General features: G+C 37.7%; 1 protein-coding gene across 1 annotated transcript in view; it reads left to right on the forward strand.

The window, feature by feature from the left end:
• Positions 1 to 5,240: 5,240 nt before the first annotated feature.
• Positions 5,241 to 18,548, forward strand: part of disp1 (dispatched homolog 1 (Drosophila)) — a 131,367-nt gene continuing 118,059 nt past the window's right edge. Inside the window, exon 1 of the mRNA XM_042503355.1 lies at positions 5,241 to 5,301. The gene's annotated coding sequence lies outside the window, so the exon portion shown is untranslated. The remainder of the gene's footprint in view (positions 5,302 to 18,548) is intronic.

Genomic DNA, 18,548 nt, shown 5'->3' on the forward strand with positions numbered 1-18,548 from the left:
TAGGATTTTAGGACATTTCTAGAATTTTATATAGGACATGTCTAGGAATTCAGGACATTTATGGGATTTTAGGACATGGACTTTAGGACATTTCAAGGATTTTAGGACAATTCTAGGATTTGGGGTAATTTTACCAATTTCAGGACATCTTTAGGGATTGAGGACGTCTCTAGGATTTCAGGCATTTCTGGAATTTTAGGACAAATCTACAATTTAAAGATGTTTTTTTAGGACATTTTGAGGATTTTAGAATATGGCAGGATTTCAGGATGTTGTCAGATTTTACCACGTTTTTAGGATTTTAGGAAGTTTTTTAGGATTTAAGGATATTTCTTCAGGACATTTCTAGGATTTAGAATGTTTTTCAAATGTTTAGCAAAAAGATTTCCACTTTGGGGTTGAAACTCAAGAGGGTGTAGCTGAGCATGGTGAATAGCATAGGTGCTTTCAAACTTTCCAAGAAGACACTGTCCTCACTGACCCCGCTCTCCCCTACTAATTGTAAGAAACAGTAAAAAGAAGTCATAGACATTAACAACCACTTACCAACATGTGCATAGAGGATATCTGAGACTAGACCTTATCTGGCCCTGAATATTAATAATTAATTAATGATACAATTATTATTATTATTATTACTAATTGTAGTATCATCTCTAAAAGCATGACCACCTTTTTTGTTTTTTTATACTTACAATAATCAATACATGATACTTAATACATAATAAAAAGTAAAATTACAAAATATAATAATAATAATAATAATAATAATAATGATAGTATCATCTCCAAAAGCAGAACCACCTTAGATTTTATTCTCACAACAAGGCTAAGATTGAGTAACAAAACTTGCAGACCTATTTCCATATTTTTAGCGCTTAATGTTTCAGATGCGGGCGGCCGATGTGTTTATTCAGCTGCTTTAGGAGGAAGAAGGTCAGCAATGAGGAGAAATTTAAAGAGGCTTAATTCTGGAGAGGAAATGGATCCAGGTGGCTAACTTAGCATGCACATTAATTAGACATTTCCACTGAAAAAAAAAAACACAGCCCATTTAAGTTCACCATTATTATTTTTTCTTTTACTGTGCTGTTTCTGCTTCATTTGAGCCTGCACCTGCTTTGCCTCTGCAGAGCTGTTACAGTTATTATTCCGTCTTTCTCTTCAGAAAAAGCTGGTGACACGATGTTATTCGGAGTTCCAGTCAAAGAAATGCTTACTTTGGAAAGAATGTTCAGAGCTGATCAGGAGGAGAACATGTTTGGTGTCACGTAAAACCCTGTGAAAGGTATTCGTCTCATGGGTACTTTGATCCAGAGGTCATGCTGTGAAAATCCAAGCAGGGCAAATGCTCTTCTGCAACAGTCACAGTGCTTCTGAAGGAGACAGTCAGACCTGATGTGCCACAGTGGAGGTGTGTTAAGTAGTCCCATGCTTTTTCAAACATTTGCATCGCACAATAGAATCTAATGAATATTAATGCCGTTAAAGCAGTTGTCTATGACCTAACAGGCATGAATAATGCATAATGGACTCATAGTGCTCATATAAGATGCTTTTCATGCCTTATTTACAGTCAGCTATATGAGACACATTAGAGCTTTTGCTTAGAACAGAGCAGAAAGACATTTAAAAATGAGGTGTGAATGCTGCTATGCAGAATCTACAGTGTGGTAATCATACTGCCCCATGTGACAACTACTGCCCAAAATATTCCTGCAGAATAAATGAGTTAGTTTGTGCTTGGCATTGTGAGCTGTTCTCTCTGTCTGTATCATTGGTGGAATGTTACTAAGCACATTTGCTCAAGTCATTTAGAAGCACCTGTACTTTACTTTAGTGTTTTCTATTTATGTCACTTTATACTTTTACTCCACTTTCTTGGTGTTGTACAGAGTACAAATTTGCCATCATAAGGTACAAAAAAAGGCCAATTTGCAGCCTCAGTGGAATATTTCGATCTGAAGCTGAACTGTTGTTGATGTAGTAAGTGGTTTATCTCAAGATGTGAGTTGCTGTACCACAACTTTTCCAATATCTTAGATACAGCAGGGAGAATGGCAATGGGTCTGTAGTTGCATGTCAGGTCAGACTCACCAGATTTGTAAACTGTACTAATTATGGCTTTTTCTTCCAGCTGTCAGGGAAAGTTTTTTGTTTTAACTGACATATTTATCAGATGTGTTATTGGCTGAAGTAGTTTAGTTCTATGCTTCTTTATCAGTTTGCAATCTAGATTATGAATATCCTTGCACTTAGAATTGCTAAGGTTACTCATGATTTTACTAACTTTTTCAGTGTTTACCTCTTTAATGTTAAATAAATTTGGAGATTTCTGGTTAGGTGTGTTTGGTTTTAACTCAGGGGGTTTGAAGGTTTCAGGTAGTTCCTAAACTGAATCTATAAAGACAGCATTGACTCTCCCTGTCACTCTGTCTTTCCTAAAACAAGTGTATCCTGAAATGTTTATGAGTTTATTAGATGGTATGTCAAAGTTTAGCCAGCTCTCAATAAGACATAAGAACTCCAGGTTTGAGTCCACAAGCAGGTTTTGTGTTTTGTCTATTTTGGGCAGAATACTTCTGATGTTTAGGTGACCATCCAGCATGCCTTTGGGTTTAAATGCACTGTCCCAGACCACCTTTGCGTGATTAACAGTTTCGAAATACAGATGCTGGCGCTGTTTTATCCACGCAGTAGAGCGCTCCGGGGCGGTCACCATGTCCCGTGCCACTGCTACCTGCCACAGTGCTTCTCCCAGCTGGCTTCCATCTGGGCTACACTGTGTTTTGTCACAATGGTAAGGGAATGTTTTTTTAATAGACATTATGTGCTTAAGTAAACTGTATTATCACATATACACGCTTAGAAATAAAGGTTCCAAAAGGGTTCATCCTTAAAGGCTAAGGTTCTACCCAGAACCATTTGCTTCTGAAGAACCCTTTATTTGAAGAAAGGGTTCTTTTTAAGACTGAGAGTTCCATTAAGAACTAAAACCATGGTGTTTGGGTGAGAGATCTATGGGTAATGTGGTACTATTTTCAGACTACCCCTGGGTGGGTTCTAGATCAAATCTTGGAATATAGAAGGGTTTTCGGTAGAACCTACTGGGAGCACTCTCAATTAAACCATTGGAATATAAATTTATTATTGGTAGAACTTCCCAGGTGGGTTTTTTTTGGCACCCTTAGAGGGTGGAAAGGTTCTGGATAGAGCCCATAGAGAGAGTGGGTGGAACCATTAAACCATAGAAGGTTTCTCTGTAGAGCTCTTATAGGGGGTTCTAGGTGGAAACTTTCACTGATGGTTCTTTGTATTATCCTTTTTGTTAGGTTCTAGGTAGATCCCTCTTAAAGGATTAGTGTTGGAACCTTAATAAAAGGTTCTACGAGGAACCAAAAAATGTCCTATGGGAACAAGCCAAAGAACACTATATGGTTCTTGTTAGTACTTTTATTTCTAAGAGTGCACTGTCCAAATGCTTTATGAAGGTTGTAATGTTCTTGTTGTATCACACTTACTGTTTCTCCACATGGCATGAGACATCCCTGTGTCAAATTCATCTCTCTGTTATAAGAAAAACTCTTGTTATCTGAGATGATGATCTCTGTGATAATGTTGAATAATAATTCAGACACAGCTGTGGAACACAATCTGAACAGGGCATCAGTTGTTGGAGCAAATCTAATTAGAGTTGAGTCAAAGCATCACACAGCAGTGAGAGGGAAAGGTATTCATGAGTGGACCCTGATGTTCTGTGATGTAATGATGTAATGCACTTTTCAACAGCAGAGGGAAACTTCAACTGCCTTCATCACTTGTAACTTCTTAGAGTACTTTTATTTTGCTATTAACCATTTCTCTTGACTTCCATCTTCTTTCTTCTTATTTTTTCTTTCTCAGTCTTCTGCTTGTGTATTATAGGCGGCAAACAGCCTGTCATGACTGCTAGAACTGTGGTTACCAAATATATATGAAGAGATATGTATTTCAAAGTATAGCTTTGCCTGACTTATTATGTCAAAACTCTACATGGACAGCACTTGACATTAACACCATATTAAACTTAAAATGCGATTTAAAAAAAAATCATATCTAATACCTGAAATTAATAAGAGATTTAGATTTTTTGCCCACCATGTTTATGCATTTATTGCTGCCTTCACATGCTCCTCTGAAATATTGTATTTGCTGTATTTACGAGTTATGCGCACATGAATGGCCTTTGAAAGTGGTAATTGAAAGCGGAAATTGGGAAATTTTGATGATACCTAAGTTGCCAAGCTGTGATGTTTGTGTGATGTTGCAGGGCAGCAGAAATGGCAGAAAGCATGGAAACTATTGAATAGCATATAACGTATGCATTTTGAAAATGGCATAGTTCCCCTTTAAAGCTTATTCACACCTGGCCACAAATGTAGCCAATCCCTTTCTTTACATTTTACTAACTTATTCAGACCCTTAAACACCTAATAAAATTCTCTTTATTTTTCAAAAACACAAGAAGAAGGCAATGAGTGGTGAAAGAAGAAAAGACCCAAGACTTGGCAAGAAATGAGTAAAAAGTACATGAAAATTACCAGAAAAAATATTAAAAAGTAAAAAGACACAAAAACAAAAAACAACAAACCCCCCCCCCCCAAAAAAACCAAACAAAAGAAACCAAAAACCAAACAAACATGAAAATGACCTGGTAAAAGTGCTTAAAGAAATATAATAATTTTGTAACATAATTTTAAATATGTAATTAGGATTATTATAAATAGCCTATAGTTCCCCCCACCCCCACCCTTTCTTGTTTCAACATTTTCCCCTAGCTTTTTCAAAATGATTTTCTAAATCTACTCATGTCTTACAATTTATGAAACATTTATTACAAAGTTGATCATCGCATCGTTTCTCATGTTTCTGAAAGAAATTGCATTCATTCAGTCAATGTTTATAGTTAATATAGTTTATAATTAATAATATAGTTTTATATAGACTAAAAGTACAGAATGATAGCAATACAAATATGAGGAAAATCTACTAGAATAATATAAAGATACTTAACCACCACAAAGCTAGGCGGTAATAAGCTACGGCACATTGCTTCCTCCTAGCGCCTTCTAAGTTCCCTACATGTTCCCAGAAGCCTCCTGCTGAGTGGAGAGCAAACAGCCCTCAGTGCGCAGCTGCCCGGCCAACATGCTTTGATGCTCGGATAGTGGATCCATCAGCATCCGGCAACAACTCAACCGGAGCACCGGGAATACTTTTCTTCTCCTAGATTAAGCTCGGCGTGTGTTCCTCTCAGACCAGGTGAGCGTGCGTTATTTTGTGAGCGTGCAGCCCGGCTGTGTGTGAGAGCAGAGTGTGTGCAGCCAGCTGTTTTGGTCAGAGAGGTGAGCGTTAGCTGCCAGAGGCTAGCAGCCGCTCAGCTAACATCAACTTAGCTAGCCCGCAGAGAGCGAAGCAGCGTCGGTCTGTTCTGGTGCTTAAACTGAGCTAAGTCTGCAGAGTTTGGGGCACTCGGTGTGTGAGTGTTTGGGCTTCTCTCAGTGAAGCTTTGGTGTTTAAGGTGAGAGCTAAGCTGCTGTGATTTGACATGACGTTCAGGCCGAAGCTCTGATGATGATAACGTCATCTGAAATGACACAAGAACAGCTTCCAGACTAAAACTTAGCTTCTGCACTCAAAAGCAGCACTTTGGCTTCTTGTTTGCTAGCGTGTGGTCGGTTTTAGCTGTTTCTATGTTTTCTAGTGCGAACAAAAGTGTAAATAACATGTTGTTTGTGTGTCACTTGCGCCTTATTAATTGGCTAAAGCGTGTCTAAAACAGCATTTTGTAGATATCGGAGCTATTCCAGTGTGAAATGTAGAATATTGTGAGGAGCCTTCCTGTTCTCTGTTCCACAACATTTTAGCTCACTGAGACAGACTCAGGTCCAGCTCGCTGTTTTCAAGAGGAGTTGCTCAACTCCTTTATTTGAACACCTGCTTGTGTTTGCAGTGAAGGGAAGTCCACTTTCAGTGTCAGTCAACTTCATGTAATTTATGCAATCATCTGTCCAATTCACATTTATTAACACCTTAGCTCCGGGATACACAGGTTGCTTTGCTTTGGGACCACTTTTGCAAAATGACAGGAGGCCAGGGGCCAGTCACAGCAGCCACATAGGCTACATGCTATTTTAGGGGACGCTTGTAGGATTTTGGGACGTGTCAAGGATTTGAGGATGTCTTTAGGATATTAGGACATTTCCTGGATTATAGCACATTTTTAGGATTTTTGGATGTCTTTAAGGATTTGGCAAGCTACTTTTGTCAGATTTGATGACATTGTAGGGCATCCGTTGGATTTTTGCCCGTTTCTAGGATTTTAGGACATTTCCAGGACTTAAGCACATTTCTAGGATTTTGGCATGTTTGTAGGATTTTAGGACATTTCTAATATTTTAAGACATTTGTCGGTTTTTAGCACATTTCTAGGATTTTAGGATTCTAGCACACTTCTATGATTTTAGGATGTTTCTAGGATTTTAGGACAGTTGTCAGATTTTAGAACATTCGTTGAATTTTGGCAAGTTTCTAGGTTTTAGGACATGGCTAGGATTTTAGGATGTTTCTGGGATTTTAGTACATTTCTGGAATTTCAGAGTGTTTGTAAGATTTTAGGACATTTCTTTGATTTAATGAAATTTCTAGGATTTTAGGACATCCCTAGGATTTTAGGAGATTTTTATAGGAATTAAGAATATCAAAGGGTTAGCTAGGGGGTGTGGGGAATCCCCTGGTGGCACTTTTTGATAAACAAGGTCTATTTTGATGCTGTGTAATACACTCTAGCCTTTTATGTATACTCAGAGTCACAAACTGTTTCCAATGAGAATCAATTTAGTTTTAATGTGAATTTAGAAAATGATTGGGGGGGGGCAGTCGGCACTCTTTCGGACCAGATTTGACCTACGGGCTATAAATTGAGTATCACAGCTTAGTTTCTCCATCTATAACAGCTTAATAAACCCTTAGGCTATGATTTTCGTCATATTTCTTAGTGTCTTCTCATTCTCTGAAAAAAAATAGGAGGGTAGGGGAAAAAATCGATACAGCATACTATCACAATATTTTTATGTGGCAGTATTGTATTGATAGCGCAGCTGCCCGGCCAACATGCTTTGATGCTCGGATAGTGGATCAACATTTTTGAAGAAGACAATGAGCAAAGAGAGAAGAAATGACACCAAAATTAGCAAGAAATTAGTAAAAAGTACAAGAAATCATCATTTTAAATTTGTTAAAACAACCCTCCAGACTGAAACAAAAAGAAAAAGAAAGTTAAAAACAAGACAGGACAAACAAGACTTGAAAAATTGCTGAAAAATTATTATAATTCTGTAGTTAAGTTTTTTTCAAGCTTTTTTCTTTTTTCTTCTGCTTCAAAAAAAAAAAAAATAATAATAATAATAATTCCTAAATATACTAGTTCTTGTAATTTGTGGAATATGTCCTACCAAATTTCTCAAGGCTTACTTGCAAAAACATGGGAAAAGGGCAATAAGTCACAGAAGAAGAAATGACTCATAAAATACCAAGAAATTACTAAAAAACGTTTCTTGGATTTCAGAATGTTCCTTTAGGACATTTATTGGATTTTAGGAGGTTTCTAGGATTTAAAGAGGTTTTTAGGATTTGAGAAGGTTTCTAGGACTTGAGGAGGTTTTTAGGATTTTAGGACATTTCTCAGAAATGCTTCTGTAATTCTTTAAACGTATTTTTAGTTATAGTTATAATTATGATAAATCTATTTTTTCCCCTAACTTTTTTTCCCTTGGTATTTTCCCTAGCATTTGAAAGTTAGGGAAATTTCTTGTAATTTGTGGAAGATTTCTTCTCATGCTGCTTATTACCTCTTACTCATGTTTTTGCAAGAAATTGCACCAATTTGCTCAAAGGTTTGAATACTTGTGAAAGGTGTGTGAAAGCAGCAAAAGAAAAGTCATGTTGCTGCAGGTTTTAAATGGCTTATCGGGACATTTGTATAAGTACTGGGTACAAATGAGCTAATTTTACATTTCCAAACAGCTCAGTATCAGAGTTGTCATCATGGGTAAGAAAATTACCTGAAAATAATCTTAAGCATTAATTAAATGCTTAAAATCTTTATAATTCTGTAACATACTTTTAAAATGTAATTATGATAATAACTATTGTAGCTTACTATCGTTTTCCTAGACAGATTTCCCCAGCTTTTTAAAATTTTCTTTTCTAAATCTACCAATTTCTTGCAATTTGTTGACTATTTCCTACCAAGTTGCTTATCCCCTTATTATCGATGTTTTTGAAAGAAATCACACCAATTTGCTCAGGGTTCTAGGGTTTAAATACTTATGAAAGGCGTCGGAGATTGGCGCAAAAAAGTAGATGTTTCTCCAGTTTTCAAAGGGTTAATAACAGTAAAACAGTGAAGTTAGCTTCAGACATCAGTCAAAAGAGGAGGAATGACTTGTGAGTGGAATAAGTGAAAAGATGTTTAATCCCGTGTGCGTATGGGCTGGTTACTAAGCTCTGAGTCATTAGTTTGTTGTGAGTGTTTCTCTCACGAGCATTAGCAAACTAATTCCGCTCTTACAGCTTCTCAACATCATATGAACGTGACCAGCAGCCGTTGAGCTGCATAACTGTTTAGAAATAGAGGTGGAGAATGAAATGCAAAGAGCCCTGGTCAGTGGGTTGGACTGGAGGAAAGTATTTGGCTTCAGCCCAGTGTCAGTGCTGACCCTTTAGGAGTGCTCTTCTGTCACGATTATCATCCAGTCTTTATTAACTCCAATGCTTACTTTTTATCTGTTTTCATTTTATTTGATTTATAAAGAAAGGGGGAGACGTCCAGAATCCAATAACTCTCAAAGTCAAACTCAAACTTGTGATTAAGGATTTTTTTCATGAGCATCTTCTATTAAATTAAATTGCAGAATAGATTGGGTCTGAGGGAAGCCCTCTGATCTTCAGTCTTTTTGCAAACCAACATTGAAGTGTATCTCCCCCCTACTTGGGCTTGTTTTTCACAGATGGTATAACCTTATTTAACCCTTTGAAACCTGAGCAAACAGGCTTGCTGTCTTTCAAAAACATGGGAAGAAAGCAGTGAGCAACGGAAGAAGAAACAACTTAACTCAAATTAGCAATAAAATAACTACAAAGTATAAGAAAAATACCTGAAAAAAATAAAAAAAGAAATGAATAGGAAAAATGCTCAAAATTGTAATCATTTTAGGATGATTACAGTTTTGCTGATTTGGATTTTTAGGACATTCCCAGGACTTCAGGATGTTTCTAGGATTTTGGGACATTTATAGGATATTATGACGTTTCTTGGATTTTAGAATGTTCCTTTAGGACATTTATTGGATGGAGTTTAGGAGTGTTCTAGGATTTAAAGAGGTTTTTAGGATTTGAGAAGGTTTCTAGGACTTGAGGAGGTTTTTAGGATTTTAGGACATTTCTCAGAAATGCTTGGAGTTATAATTATGATAAATCTATTTTTTTTTTTAACTTTTTTTCCCTTGGCGTTTTCCCTAGCATTTGAAAAGTTAGGGAAATTTCGTGTAATTTGTGGAAGATTTCTTCTCATGCTGCTTATTACTGTCTTACTCATGTTTTTGCAAGAAATTGCACCAATTTGCTCAAAAGTCATGTTGCTGCAGGTTTTAAATGGCTTAACAGGACATTTGTATAAGTACTGGGTACAAATGAGCTAATTTTACATTTCCAAACAGCTCAGTATCAGAGTTGTCATCATGGGTAATGTGTGTGCGCTCCTGTATCTGACTCACTGTCCTTGAAAAAGATGCTAATCTGACAGTGTGATGTCCACACACCCTCCATCAGTGCAGGTGAAGCGACTTACTCGTTAGCATCAGTCTCCTGAAAGTGTGGAGTTTCATTAAGGGCATTCCAGAAAGTTTTATTGTGAAATGCTTTGTCAGCTCAGGTACTAACTCTGCCTTGTTTGTGATAAATGTCAGTTTCTGTGCATGCACCGTTTTGTTGGAGAGGTATATCTGCCCTGAGAGGCAAATGAGGGAAAAAAAATCCTTGATAATCAATTTCTTTCTTCAGTGTTTATGACTTTAAAAAAGTTTTGCCAGGATCATATTTCTAAGTTAAATTTTTTTTTCTTTTTTAATGTGAAAACAGAAAAAAAAGTTCTGGCAAAAAAAGATTGAAAAAAAGAGTTTGTTGTTGTAATACTCATTTTGGCCACAAGACACTGAAGCGCACTGCCACTCCATCTTCTAAATAAGAATAATAGCATTTAGTTTAGTTTTATTTGCACATACATGTGTATGGAAGAGATAGACGTTTAAACATTGTGCAGGAGAGGTTAAAAGTCAAAAATGGCTTATGGAGATACTTCCCCTATTCCATACCTACAATCATGCATAAAAAGACAAAAGATAAAGACAAAGATTGTACAACTGATCAAAATTTCAAGACTAAGCAGCAATACAAAATTGATAAAAATGTACAAATGACCAAAAGTTGGTATGTACAAGCTGAAATACATCACAAATGAATCAAAGTGCTATGAGTCTCTGCAAATTATTAGATTATTATAAGTCCTCTGTTTTCCAGTGAATATCGATTAACCCTTAAACCTGAGCAAATTGGTTTGATTTCTCTTAAAAACAGGTGAAGAAAGCAGTGAGCAGCTTAACAAGACATGGCCAAAAAATAGAAAGAAATGAGTGAACAGTTAAAGAAATTACCTGAAAATAAAGAAAAACAAACAAGAAGAGGACCCCTCAAAAAATTGCAGAAAATTATAAAATATAGTCATATATATGTTTTTGTAACATATTTTTAAATATATAATTATGAATGATCATGAATATAGTTTTCTGGACATTTTTCCCTAGTTTTTAAACATTTTCTTAAAATTCTCCACCCCTTTTCTAAAACTAATTTTAAGTTTATTTTCTTTGTCACTTTTGACTAATTTCTCGCAATTTGTGAAACATCTCTTGCCATGTTGGTCACTGCCTTTATTTGTCATGATTTTGAAAGAAATTAAACTTAAATTAAAGGGTTAAGGAGAGACTGACTATACGCAGATTAACATCCTTAGAGTACCTTTGAGGATTTAAGTGAAAGTATGAAGAACAGTTAAAGAAAGTCTGGAAAACACTGGGCAAGTCACCAGTTAGGTGTCCATATTTATACGTGAAGACTCAAGTCGGTGTATGTTTACATTAAACATTGATAGAAGTTGATATTTTATCTTATAAAAGAGGAGCAGATGAGTCGCGTCTTTTCGCAAAGCAAATCACTCTTAAAAATGTCTTTAGAAAAATTGAATTGAAATAAGTGGGACATGCTTGGGACCTGCTAGCTATTGTTTGAAAAAATATTGTTTATGGCTAACCAAAAAAAAAAAAAGCCAAAACATTTTTCCACCTCTTTCACTGATGAAATTCTTTTTTATTGAACTAAGAAATATTATCCAAGCAAAACCTTTTTTCACCTGTTCTTTCTGAAGTCATAAACATAGGAGAGAATACATTTGAAATCAAACTTGGAAAATGAATCACTAATTTATGTTTCTCACTTTCCTCTCAGGGCTTCCGTAGATGTGGCATTTTGCTCAGTGTTTTCAGTGATTTGGTAATACTTCTGTCTTATCAGGGTTTCCCGGAGGCTGCAGGGTGAGGTTAGCGCCCTGCTGTCAGGAACAAGGAAACACAAACAGAGTTCGCCTCGAGAATTTACAGTAAGGATCCAGAACATGTTCAACATATTTCAGACCATTCATTTTTTTTCCAAAATGAGTGAGAGCATTAGAACGCAACATTTGCATTTGTCAGTTTACACATAAGCAATTTTACAGCTGTACACCTGAATTATCCTGCTGATTTTCAGAGATTTGTAGTGTTTGGTTTTCATCGGCCCTGAAGCTGGGTCTTCCTCCCTCTTTGGGATCCTCCTGTAGTTGCATGTGTGATTCAGAAAAGGCCACTAGGGGGCAGTGTCATGCTTGCTATCCCCAGCATCGGCCCAGTGGTCCACACTGAGTGGATGTCCTGTGGCTCAGCCTGCTGTGATGTCATGTATGTTTGGTATACAAAGACCGTGTGGAGTTATAATTTCCTTCATCAACATGAGTCTTAATCTTTGTAGAGTGAAGAAGCGGTATGCGTGGGAATGCCATTTTACATGTCATTTTTAAATTAAATTAAAATTAAGATGCCCATATTAGCTATTCAGAAGTCATTGTGCTCGACTTCGTGTTAAATTTAACAGATCATACTAATATTAATGCCGTAGGCAGCTGTGAGTTGGTTGGTGAATGCAGCTGATTGTTAACTATCAACAGTATAATTATTAAAATGATCATATTTGCTGTAAAGCATGTAGAGCTTGTATGAGGGCTGTCACAGCTCTGTTGTAACCTCAGAAAATGCCCATCATGTGTCCAGTGGATTAAGTACTAACAGACGATATCTGAAACCGGATGATTATTTTGAACTCAGTTTGAATTCATTTGAGTCTCATAGCCATCATGAAAATGTTACAGTGGCTTGTTCGACAAAAGGAACTGTAGCTTGTTTTTAGAGCAGCTTAGAGCTGTGGTGATTAACCCTTTAACGCCTGGATTGACATCAGTTCTCTTGTTCCACATTCAGATGAAAATTGGTTCAGTTTTTTTTTTTTTTTCAGGAACACGGGAAAAATATAATGAGCAACTTGCCAAGAAATATCCCACAAAAAAGTAGAAAATGTATTAATTCAAGTCAAAAGTCTAGAACGTGACTTTGATGTGTTTTCTGGTTTCTTTCTTCCTCTGTGTCAGTAGGATGTATATCTTTACGTTCTGGACCAAACAACGCATTAAGGACATCATGTTGAGCTTTGGGAAAATGCTGATAAAACAGTTTTTGAGATTTTATAGACCAAATTAGTAATTGATTAACCCTTTCAATCCTGAGCATATTGGCTTGATTTCTGTCAACACAAAAGGGAAGAAGGCAATGAGCAACAAAAGGAGAGATGACCCCGAAATTAGCAAGAAATGAGTAAAGAGTACCAGAAGAAAAGCCAAATGTAAAACAAAGAAACAAAGTGATGTTGCCTCCGATTTCAAATAGTTAGTTGAGTAAATAATCAACCAGTTAATCCACAATGAAAGTAATTGTTAATTATTGTTTATGATTTTATTAGGATCCCTATTAGCTAATGCATAAGGTCATATTTGCAGCCCTAGAGCAGTTATCTGTGTAAAATATGCAATTTAAAGAGAGACTCTTAAAAACGGAGCCAAGTGTGACCCCTCTGATAAATGTGACACACTCTAACATCTACTTGACTGTGCTGTACTGAAAACATTCACTTTTCACTTTCCCCCCACACCGTCAACCCTCACCGTCTCTGTCTGCTCGTCATATCCACACACACACACGCACACACACACACATACACACTGCTCTCTGAAATGTCTCTGAATCCCTCCATCCGGGCCCCTCAGCCCCTCTGAACAACTGGCCCTGACAGCTGGCTCTAACAGCTGCTGGCCCTCTCACTTCTTCTTGGCCTGTCTCCATCTGGGCAGCTTTTTCCACACCGTTTTCTTTTTGTAAGTCAAGCCTTTCAGTTTCTAAATTAGTCTTCATTTCTATCTTTGTGCCGTTCAGCTAAAATGATGCTGAAACAGAAATCCAGAGTTTGATATGATGTTGATGTTGTGTTAAAACATAAGGTAGCAGTAAAACGTTCATCATGGCTCCATTTGCTCGTGTAGCCTTGATTTGTTCTTTGGAAAGAACTGTCCTTTTTCATGTTTGGATTTTGCCAGAAACATTTAACAAAATAGTTATTTTCCGCATCAGCATCTGTTATCAGTGTTTCTTTGTTTTCCTTTGCTGTATTCACGGCCATTACATTCTCCTGAGGACACCAGTGTTCATCTCAGAATCGGTCCCAGGTGTCTTCTGTGCCTCGTCTGAATCGTCTTTTGTCCATCTGCTGATAATATGCTGTGATCTCTCCCCATTGTAGCCGTTGGTGATTGATTTCGGGAAATGTTCCCTGAGCAAAGGGAGGAAAGGAAAGTGAGGTAATGCACCAGCAGTCTGAATTTAATTGTTATGCCTCCGTGCCAGCTGTGGCATTATGTTTTCAGGTTGTCCGTCCACCTGTCTGTGTCTGTAGGTCCCTCCATCATTTGTCCTATTCTTGTGAACACGATATCTCATGAATGCCTTCAGGGAGTTTTTCAAAATTGGTCCAAATGTCCACTTGGACTCATCAATAAAACAGTTAGATTTTGGGGGTCATAGGTCAAATGTCAAGGTCACTGTTACCTTTTATTTGTCACATTCATGTGAATGTGATATCTTAAGAATACCTTGAGAGTATTTGTTCAAATTTGGCACAGACATCCAATTTGAGTCAAGGATTAACTGATTACAGTTTAGTGGTCAAAGGTCAAGGTCACTTTACTGTTGCATTCTTGTAAACGCAATATCTCAAGAACACCTGTAGGCAATTTCCTAAAATCTGGCACAAATGTGGACTCAAGAATGAAATGATCAGAATTTGGTAGTTGTTAGTCAAAGGTCAAAGGTCAAAGTCACTGCAACCTCACAAATATATGCCAATATTTAATATAATTTCACACAAGCAGTGTATCAAGAATGCAATGATTTTTTTTTTCAAATGAAGCACAAATGTTTCCCTGGACTAAGGGATTTATTCATTACATTTTGGTTGCAGGTCAAAGGTCAAGGTCACTGTGACATCACAAAACATGCCAATAGTCATAAGATGTCACACAAATGTCAAATAGGATAAAATAATAAAGTGAGGATGTTTTATATCCAAGAGGTCAAAGGTCAACTGTGACATCTCAATGTTGTGCAAAGACACTTTTCTGGGCATTAATCAGTATCATATCTCAGGAACTGAAAGGGAGACATTTAGTCAGATACTGAATTGGTGTCAGTAATCTTGACACTGTGCTGCCCGGGGGAAAGGTGCGTGCGTGCGTGCGTGCGTTTGTGATGCATCCATGTTTTCAAAGATGTAAACTGTGCAACTGTGCAACTTAACTTAGTTATGGAGGCATACAACCATGAGGCGTTAATTCGTTTTTTGTTAGAATTGGAAAAGGAGGTAAAAGCTGAACCGGTTAGTACCTGTATTTGTACTGACAGATACAGATCAGCCTTACAGTTGGAAAATGAAAATGTTGCGGATAAAAAGTCACATTTTAAACCTACTCGTACGTTTGTTATAAATTGCTTCAAACTGGAAACCTCCAGTGACCTGATGGCCCTTTTGTCCTGTTGCTGATGTGCTGTTGTTGGTATTGTAATTTATCCAGCCTCGCCCTGAGCTGTATCCTGTGCTCTTTCTCCTCGGGGTGGTACAGGGGTTAATCGGGCAAGGAGCTGGTGTCCACCGGAGGCCTGGCTGCACACTTGCTGTCTATAATTCAAACTGTTGCACTGCAGTCTTTGATGTTGAGCTGAAGTATGGAGACACTGGTGGATGTGGTGGACCTCATGGCACCAGCATGCCTAATCTCTGTCTCTGCAGAGACTTCAAACTGCTACACAGTATGGATTTGTGACTTCTGGTGCTGACAGGTCAGCTGGCTCGATCCACTGGAGATCCCTGAGAGAGAGAGAGAGAGATGTTCTCCAGCTCAGAGGAGACAGACACTGTCACTATCTGGCCTGTCAGGGACATGGATTTAGATCAGTGTGAGATAAATATTTTGCTGTCAGTGGGGATGAAATCCAACCTGGGACTAGGATTTCAAAGTTTTTGTCTTTTCATGGGAAAAAAGTCAAACTGTTCTGTAAGAAGATCCTTCGGAGATGGGCATTAACTTCTTTGGTGTTTTAGGGCCTGGACACTTGCTGCGTTTTTTCTGTGCCCTCAAAGCCATTGCTCTCAATGTAATGCACAAGAGTTCATTCGAGCCTAATTTTTAGGTTGCAATGACTTCCCTGCTGAAAACAAATTAAAAGCTGGTTTTAGTTGGTTTTAGCTGGTGGAAGATGGTCTTAGGTGGTCCCGAACCAGTTCTTGCTGGATGTTGATGGTTTAGCTGGATGGACCATCAGCTGGACAGTAATTTGTAGGTAATTTTCTTGAGGGGTGTGAATCTTTCAGTATCTTACGATTCGATTCAGTTTTCAAAATCGATTTCTGATTCAAAATATAGGAGGTGTAATTTCAGGATCTACTCCAGTCTGTTTTGCCCGTAGCATATTATGTTATGAATGCAAAGTGTCTATGGAATTATGGAGGTTTTATTATGTACAGTTTTAGAGGGTTAAGAATAATCAGTGTTTGGGATTTTCGATTTTGAATTGTTAAAAACAAGAACTGAGATTCTTAGGTGAATTGATCTTTTCCTCCACCCCTAACTTTCTTGTACTAAAATTTCTTGCTAATATTTTGTGCGATTTCTTTTTTTGTTGCTCATTACCTTCTTCCCGTGCTCTTGAAAGAAATCAAGCAAATTTGCTCAGATTTCAAAGGGTTAACCTTAAAAATCTGTTCACTAAAATGCAGCCTGTTAATGACTGAAGTTATGATGTAATACATACATTTAAATCACCACTTAACATGACTTAAATTTACTGAGAATAAGATATCATAACTCAAAATGTCATGGTATTGTAATTCACAGAAAGTGAAGCTCGTCCTGTTTTAAATAAAGTTTTCTGAATGAAGGACAAACAAGCAGAGTTCAGATGAGGATGCCGAAAACAGGCAAAGAAAAAGTAAGGGAAAAAGAGCAGTGTTGCAAGGCCTGTCTTATAAATAGCTGCACCTTGTGTGCCCTTACATGTCACGTTTCTTCAAACCCAGGATGTGGAGAGGACAAATAAGCAAGTGACTAAGAGAACAAATAGGATGTATAAGTAAATTTCACTTTGTCTTTTATCTGAAAATAGAAGTTAATTTCTAAGATTAGTGCCTGAATCACTGGATGACTTTCTGAAGTTGTTTTGACTCTTGACCACTAATGCTGGATTTATCAACCGACTTCCTCCATCACACACACACACACACACACACACACACACACACACACACACACACACACACACACACACATGCACACACATGCCTACAGTGGAGGAAATCCAGTGTGCAGGCTCAAGCTGACATACCATCCATATTGTAAAGTAACAATATGGCCTATACAGATACTGATGTTTTGTTGCTTCTAGGGCTACCAGCTATGGCCTAAAGATAAAATCTCCAGTTTTTTTCACACCAAACTCGATTTACGATGTCAGTCATTTTTTTTCACTCTTAAAAACAAACCACAAATGACAAAGAAAATACTCAAAACTAGTTTTCCTTTGATTTTAGCAGTAAAAATTAACAAAGACAAATAGGAAAATGTAGAGGGCTTCAAGTCAGTTTTGCATATTACACAGTTTTGCAGCTGAAACAGTAGAGTATTGAGACCAGTTCTGAAATCATACAGCTGTCATTCAGCCTTAGTTCCATGTTAACACACGATTTTACTGGTTGTGTTGAAGTGACTGGACCATCGGTCTGTTGTATTGGAGTCAAACGACGTCCCCTCCAGCTCTCTGTGATCTTTTCATGTGTACAGTTGTACAGGTGAGGCGGCTGGTTGCACGTAGCTGGAGTGGATAGTTTTCAGCATGTGGATAAACCTGCAGGCTTTTCCTCTGTATATATGGACGCTTTAGTGATATGCGGCACGACCGCATCAGTAACAGCTTTGCAGTGTGTCTCTTTCCTGTCATACAGGACACAACGGGAAAACGATTCATCTAATGTCGGCTGCTTTTTACCGGCTGTTTGTGGGCCGATGCCGTCTTGTGCATCTCAGAGTGAGACACATTTCTCCCACTCGGCTGCAGCCTCTGTTTGACATGTTGAAATAAATCGGTTGTGATGCTGGCCTTAGTTGCAATGGCCTTTAAACAAACTTTGCTTTGTTCGTGATCTGATGTCGCAAAACTGAACCAGTTCCAAATGACGGACGAGAACATACTCTTGCTTGTCATTAATGCTCACTGTCATGTTGCTGTGTGTTTGTATCTTTGGGTGGTAAGCGCCACTGTGAACTACGGAAGCCCAAAGAGAGCGTTAGAGAAAATTAAAGAGAACATCTAGATTTTCATTTTGTCTACTCTACAAATTTGCACCAACTGATAAAATCAATTTATAGCCCAACCCTAGTTGTTCATTTTGTTTTTATTGTTAAATCTTGGCTAAAGAAACAAAAAAATCTACACTTAAAAAAAACGATTTTTTTGGGGGGTAATACTTCTTCTACTCCCTGTCCTTTCAGAGATTTTTGTAGATCAGATATGATGCCACCCAGTTACGAAGCGGTATATAGGAAAATAGTTAATGCTCCAGCCAGATCCTTCTAATAACTCCTTGATTGCAGCCCTTCTTTGATTGTAGCTAGACTTAAGTCCTGGGCGTGTCTTCTCTGGCATGTGGATGATCCCAGCAGGCAAACATGAGCCTCAGCAGACAGAGGCATGGATCCCATCATGGCA

The sequence above is a fragment of the Plectropomus leopardus genome, chromosome 16, assembly GCF_008729295.1.
Source record: "Plectropomus leopardus isolate mb chromosome 16, YSFRI_Pleo_2.0, whole genome shotgun sequence".
Lineage (NCBI taxonomy): Eukaryota > Metazoa > Chordata > Actinopteri > Perciformes > Serranidae > Plectropomus > Plectropomus leopardus.